This window comes from Vulpes lagopus, chromosome 12 (genome assembly GCF_018345385.1).
Source record: "Vulpes lagopus strain Blue_001 chromosome 12, ASM1834538v1, whole genome shotgun sequence".
In the NCBI taxonomy this organism is placed as follows: Eukaryota; Metazoa; Chordata; class Mammalia; order Carnivora; family Canidae; genus Vulpes; species Vulpes lagopus.
The window spans coordinates 84,457,079-84,464,515 of NC_054835.1; the positions used below are offsets into that span (position 1 = coordinate 84,457,079).

The following is a 7,437-nucleotide window of genomic DNA, read 5'->3' on the forward strand; positions in this document are numbered from 1 at the left end:
TTCTCAGGAAGGCTTGGATTTCTAAATCTCCTCTGAAGAAATAATGCAACCAACTGCAATATCAGATTTCCTGAGCTTATCATTTCACTTAACATTTGTAAATAAAGGCATTTCACTCCTTGTTTAAACATTATTAAAATAAATAAGCATTATGAGGAGCCTTGTTTTCAAATATGAGGTCAACAAACCCACAGAATTTGCCTTGGCAGAGCTAGTATGGCCACACTATAAAGTGTGATGGTACAGGCTTACCCTGCCCTAGGTATAAATTTCCGTATCTGTCTTCTTTCTTCCCTCCTTCCCATAAATATATTTTGAGTGCTTAGATAAGGCTAGTCATTTGATCAGGGACTATGGATAAAATGGAAAGGAGGGGGCACCCCAGGTGGCTCAGCAGTTTAGCACTGCCTTCAGCCCAGGGTGTGATCCTGCAGACCCGGGATCAGGTCCAGCGTCGGGCTCCCTGCATGGAGCCTGCTTCTCCCTCTGCCTGTGTCTCTGCCTCCCCACCCGCCATGTCTCTCATAAATAAATAAATAAATAAAATATTTTTTAAAAATGGAAAGGAGGCAGACACTGTCCTTTGCCCACTTTGGACTTTCAACCTAATGAGAAAGTCAAACAATAAGCTAGAAAGTGCACACAAAAAAATTGCAACTGTAAAAGTATTACCAGTGTACATCAACTTATTAGTACACATAGAAACAAAAGTTTATAAAATAATACTTATCTCTATTATGTGCAACCCACTCCAACATTTTCCTATTCTATTCTATTCTATTCTATTCTATTCTATTCTATTCTATTCTATTCCCCTTTTTAAAAAATGCTAGTCATAACTTCCTAAATTTATTTCATAATCTACTACCAGGGGGGTGGAGAATTTGGCTTAGTCAGAAAAATCAGAGAAACCTTCCTTAAAGAAATCATGATTGAGCCAAGGTTAAAGGATGACTAAGAGTTAATTAGGTGAAAGAAGGGAGGATAAAATCATCAGAAGATAGAGCATGTGCAAAACCTGGGGACAAAATGAAATAGATGTGCACTTGGGACTGAAGGAAGGCCAGTGTCGGACTGCAGTGCAGAGAGCAAGGAGGTATCTGGTGCCTGATGAGGTAGATAGACAGATGGCCAACATCAGGCAGGATTTTGCAGGCCATGTTAAGGATTGTTGCCTTTGAGAACTATGAGATGGCATTGAAGATTTAATCTTCAAAAAGATTATTGAGCTAATTGTGCAAACATAGGGGTAAGAATGGATGTGAGTGGAACACTTAGGGTAAGGGAAAACCATAGCTTGGATTTAAGTAGATGACAGTGGGCATGGATAGAAGTGTCTCCAGGGCATTAAAAATTAATTTCTGTTATAACACAAACAGAATGGCTTATAATACTGATTCCCAAACACATGTCAATTTCTACATAATCAATTATCTGGGGAAACTGACAATATAGATTCTTGGGTTCTGCTGTCAAAGATTTTGATTCAATGAGCCTGTAGTGGCACTTTGATATGTGTATATATTTTAAAGTCCCATGGGGATTCTGATGTCCAAGTAAGATCAGGAGCTATTAAGAGGAGGCTTCTCTTCTTTATTCTACGTTCACTTCCATAAGTGACTTAATCCAATTCTCTGATTGTAGATACCATCCATATGATAATCATTCCCAACTTTACACAATCCAAGCCAAACCTCTGGTTGAACTACACACTCCTACTTATATCCAGCTGTGTAATACTTTAAATTTTTATTGAATGAACTAATAGGAATTTCTAACATTAACATGACCCAAGTAAAACTTTAAATCTCAAGCCATTCTTGAGTTTCCCTATCTCAGTGATGGCAACTTCATGCTTCCACTTTGCTCGGGCTAATCTCAAAGCCATTCTTAATACATCATGCATATCATGACTTGAATCTATTCATCATCAAGTCCTATTCGTTCTATCATTCAAAGACACCCCCAACTCAACAACTTCTAACCAGCTCTAAGGATTCCGCTATAAATTAAGGCATCATCATCTTGCACCTGAATTGTTTCTTTCTTTTTTTTTTTTTTTGAAATGTAAATAGTACTTTAATGTACGGCAAATTGCTAGACCTAGCTCATAATAAGACAATGCAAATTAAAACTGTACTCAGATACCATTTCAAACATATCAGGTTGGTAAGACACATCCTCATCAGTGAAAACCTTATAGAGGTGGTGTTCAAATAATGTATTTTATAACTCAAAAGGCATTTATTTTGACTGTTAGAGATTACCAGCAAATATTTCCAGTTCCCAACCCTTATATAAAAACATTATATCTTGCATAATGATTTAGCATTGGTTGTCAAGTCTTTGATTTAAGCATGTTGCCAATCAATATTTTATTTTCAATTTACTTATAAGGATACTCGTGACTTGAATAACTCTAAAGAAATCTAATAATATAGGATATACAACTCATTTGTATAAATGTATTTCAAGTATACTATGCTCTCTCTCTCTCTCTCTCTCTCTCTCTCTCTCTATATATATATATATATATATATATATGAGTTCAATTTGCCAACATATAGCATAACACCCAGTGCTACACCTGAATTGTTGTAAAAGCTTTTGCACTGATCTCTTTTCATCTTTTTAAAATTCCCTGTGTTCTATTTTTCACAAAGTGCATGGTATACTTTTAAAAAGTGAGAGAGATTATTTTACTCTTCTCTTCAAAATCTACCAAATGGCTTTTTCATTTACCCAGGGGAAATCCAAAATTCTCATCATACCCTTCAAGTCACAAATCCTCCAATCTTACTGCCTCTAACTACTTATTAATAATGCTCAGATAAACTTGTTTTTAAATATACAAAGTAAACTCCTACCTAGGGATCCTGGCACCAACTGTTCTCTCTGCCTGGAATACTTTTTATCCACAGGCCTTTAAAGTTTGTCCACTTATTTCAGGCTTTTGCTCAAATATCATTGCATTAGAGTCTTTCTTAGAACACTCTATATATCCATATATACATGCACAGGTCTTTTTCTCTTTATTCATCATTTGTCACCCCCAATAGAATGCCTGTTCCTTGAGAGAGAAACATTAATTGGTTTATTTCTATATCTTCACTTCTGGGAGCATTGCCTGGTACTTAATAGAAACTCAATAAATAGTTGATGCATGAATACATGTCATAGAGAAAAGTTGGTGAGACTGATAGGAAGAAATGGTTGGGGATGGGTGGTAAGAGCCTGGAAAGTGTATGATGGTATCTTTGACACATCTGCCCTGTTGTTGAAAAAAATCAAATCTCCCCCCCCCCCTCAGCAGGTAAAGTTGTCCATATGCAAGGTGGAGGTAGAGGTATCTATTTGCTGAATATGCTCTGCTGTCACAAGGCCTGATTTGGAACTCCAGTTCCACCACATTCCCATGTGACGTTAGCCAAGCCACTCAACCTCTCTAAACTTCTATATGCTTATCTAAAAATGGGCTAAAAGGGTTTGTTGTTGACAGGATTAAACAAAGATAATTCATAAAATGTACTTGGCACAAAGTAGTTGTCATCAAGTATTAGCTGTTGTTAATTATTACATGACAGAGTGGGGCTGGCTACTGGTGAAATAATGAAAGAAAGAGAAAAGAAAAGGATCAGGAAAGCCAAGACATTGGGCTTACTCTGCAGCAAATATTTAGATAAATAAGGCCTTTCTCACCTGTTAAAATGCTTGTTTAGAGTAAGAGGTAAATGACACGGCAATAGTCACAGTCTTTCTAGTGTTGACCTAGTTAGACCTCTAAGTTCATAGAGGTAAGGCAAATTAGATCAACTGCCAGATGAAAGGAGGAAGATAGTTGAGAAAAAAAAAACAACACTAAATCCTCCGCTTGATTCAGCAGAGGATTTAGTGAGTCATGTTGCACCATATCCTGTTATTTTTTTCAGCCATCAACCAGTATCGTGTGTCCTAGGAGTATAAAGATAGTTAAGACTAATTAACTCAACGTCAGCAACCATTGCCAGAGGCCACTAACTCCGGCTTTAGTGAGCATGGCCATCAAATGATGAAGAAAAGTACAAGTGTGAGATTTCTTCTTAATCCCTACATTTGGAGAAGTGAGAGATGAATTATTTATTTATTTCACAGACAGAGACAGAGAGAGAGAGAGAGAGAGAACACACAAGTAGGTAGAGCAGCAGGCAGAGGGAGAGGGAGAAGCAGGCTCCCCACTGAGCAGGGAGCCCCATGCTGAGCTCGATCCCAGGACCCTGGGATCATGACCTGAGCTGAAGGCAGAACTTTAACTGACTGAGCCCATCCAGGCACCCCTCAATATTCAAACCTTTAATGTACTGGTAAATCCAAATACTAGCTTATATCCAATCATACCATTTGAAATTTCATATGCTTGAATCAATTTGCAGCCAATTCACAATTTTAGTATTTACAAAATATTAAATGCTAAGATTTGTATCACAAGTATCGATATGATTAAGGCAATCAGGCTGGCAAAACCTCTCTCAGAGATGACTGAGATCAGAAACGGAAATGCACGGTTGGGCATTAATATTGTTTTTATTGGGCATCTCCTATTTGACACTCCAACATCTCATACTGCTAAATCAACAGACAGCTCATTCTTACATCTGTCATTAAGTATCTGGGGTTTTCCATAAGCCTCAATATTTGATGAGTTGACCAGTAACAAATAAATCTTTAAGTCAAACATTGAAGCAAAATAGTCTCTTTGTTGAACATGAAACAATTGTTTTAGTGTAAAATTTGATGTTTAAATCACATCTGCTGTGGCACTCTGGGGAAAGGTATTTGCTCTGAAGATAGATGTTAAATAGGTTTTAGAAAGGCTCCCCCTAAGGGAGTCCACCAATACAGATAGAAGACTAATACAAGTCCCTAATACAGACTCTCTGATATATCTAAAACCATGGTTGTAGTCACAGGACTACATCTTTCTGGTAGGTAGCTAAATAATCCCAGGGAAATATAGCTGAAATAATCAGCTAAAAGAGGAAGAGAGTGATGAAGATCTGTTGGCAAGGTTCTCCTCTGGTGGTTGTTCAGTGACCAAAGATTATGAATATCTCTGAACTATGACCTTACTATTAGAGGCTATTGAGGATATTTTGAATATGGAAAAGAGAGAAAAAGAAAGGGAAGGGAAAGGAAATGAATGGAAAAGAAGTGATATGTATGTTAAATCCACTAAAGGACAAGAGAAAACAGAAATCTCTTACGTGCTGATACTGAAAAAGCTATTTCTGAAGAGAGTGGAGAGAGAACTAATGGAGCAGTTCTGAAAGATTAAGTTTACCTAGAAAATATGAGAAAAGATGCTAGCTGAAGTAAATAAACATTCTGTGTAGACATAGGTGAACTGAGAATGCTGAGTGACCACTCATCACCCTGATTTTTGGTGGCAGTAACTAGAATTTGGGAGAAGCAAGATAGGGAAGTGCTATTCAAGGCTTAAAACAGGGACAAAAGGAGAAGATTACAAAGACATTCCTGGGATCTTAGCTCATACTTTGGTTATAGGCACCAATGTGGTCATGATAGCATGTTGAAATCATGCCTTCCACATTAAAAACTTTGGGGTTTGTGGCTAGCCAGGGTTCCTTCCCTAAGTAGGGTTTACATATCTTCAGTCCTTGAAAGACCAAGATCCCAGTGGCATACTCGTATCTCTGCTACCACCACGAGGCAACTTAATTACCCACCAGAGGAACACTGCTTGCAACTAAGAAAATGGCCTCTCAGGAGAAGAGAAGGGCCATAGGGATAAAAATAGTATAGAGATTTAGTCTCATAATGGCAACCTAGACTCTGAAGTACTTAAGTCCATTCTCTGATAAATTTCTATCGATTAGAGAATAAACTGAGGGTAGAAGAAGGAAAAATTTCTAAGCCTTTTTTCTGATTACTATCTGCCCTTCCTACCACTTAATGATACAAGACAATAGCCTTGCTCCTCATACATTTGGTAATCAATAATGTCTGTGAAATAAATGCATTAATAAATTAATTAACAAAAATGGGTCTTTGTTGTTTGATCTGGTGTTTTTCCAATCTAAGGTACATTATGGAGAGATTGAAATTCTTTGATTAAATTGTGAAATTATAGTTCTCACTTCAGCAGCACATATACTAAACTTGGAACAATGCAGAGAAGGTTAGCATGGCCCTTGTGCAAGATGACCTGAAATTCATGAAGTGTTCCATATTTTTTAAAGGAGATTAAGAGTATACTTACCTAGATAAACACTAAGAAATGTATAGAATTGTTAAATCGTTATATTGTATACCTGAAATTAATATGATTAGTATAACTAACTGTACGTTAATCATACTTCAGCTTTAAAATTGTGATATCATAACAATATAGGAATGGATCGTATGAATCCTGTGTCACATGGGAATCCAACATGAACTATAGTAATAGTGACATTGATTGGACTATTTTTATCCTTTCTAAGGTCCTGGTACTCCTAAGAGTAGTCTAGTAAGAATTAGTCACCTCACCTGCTAGAAGCTAGAGGTTGAAAGAAAAGAAAATTATTGACAATTTCTTTTTCTCTTGATAATCTTTTTTAGAAGACCCCCCCTCCCCAAATTGAGTCCAAGTAACTTTTAATTGATAAAAGGTAAATGACCTGTGGATAGTAGAATATATCAAAGGGGAATTCATGGCTAGGGTTACCATACTTTCTCTACATTAAATGAATGTTGGCTATTCACAGAGCAAATGACATCAAAATGTTAAATGACAATAAAAATGTTCGAATAAGCATTGAGTAATTGCTTGATTAGTGGTAAATGGCCTAAAGACATCTGTTATAGAGCTGTAGGCTAACAGCTGGCCAGAGTTATTATAGGATTCCACAATCCAAATGCCTCACCAATGGCAACCCCAGTGGCCCAGCAGTTTAGCACTGCCTTCAGCCCAGGGCATAATCCTGGAGACCGGGGATCTAGTACCATGTCGGGCTCCCTGCATGGAGCCTGCTTCTCCCCCTGCCTGTGTCTCTGCCTCTCTTTGCGTCTCTCATGAATAAATAAATAAAATCTTTTAAAAAAATGCCTCACCAATTGAAAAATAATTCTGAGAAAAAGCACATGAATATCTGTTGAGTATAATACTTTTGTCCTAAGACTGGCCAAAAAGCTATCCCCCATGCTAAACAAGATGAATTTTTTTGACTTGCTACAGAACTAGTATTTATAATTAAGATGCTATTAGTGGGTGCCAGCAGAGGATGAAAAATAGAGAAAATCCTTCTTTGTCTCCTTAAGTGAGATTTCTCATGGATTTAGATAGATGTCTCAGGAGTCGTTATCAGAAGCCCTGATAGGTTTCAGCATTAACTGAAGAAAATATCTGTGGTGAGACCCATCTGGAGGAGGTAGGGAACTTCCAGCAATGAACAGTGGCCA

The 7,437-nt window shown here is 37.3% G+C and overlaps 1 non-coding gene across 1 annotated transcript; it reads left to right on the forward strand.

The window, feature by feature from the left end:
- The first annotated feature begins 6,126 nt into the window (after positions 1-6,126).
- LOC121474307 lies at positions 6,127-6,231 on the forward strand. Its single transcript, XR_005983326.1, has one exon. It is a non-coding gene; the product is annotated as a U6 spliceosomal RNA (small nuclear RNA).
- The last annotated feature ends 1,206 nt before the right edge of the window (positions 6,232-7,437 follow it).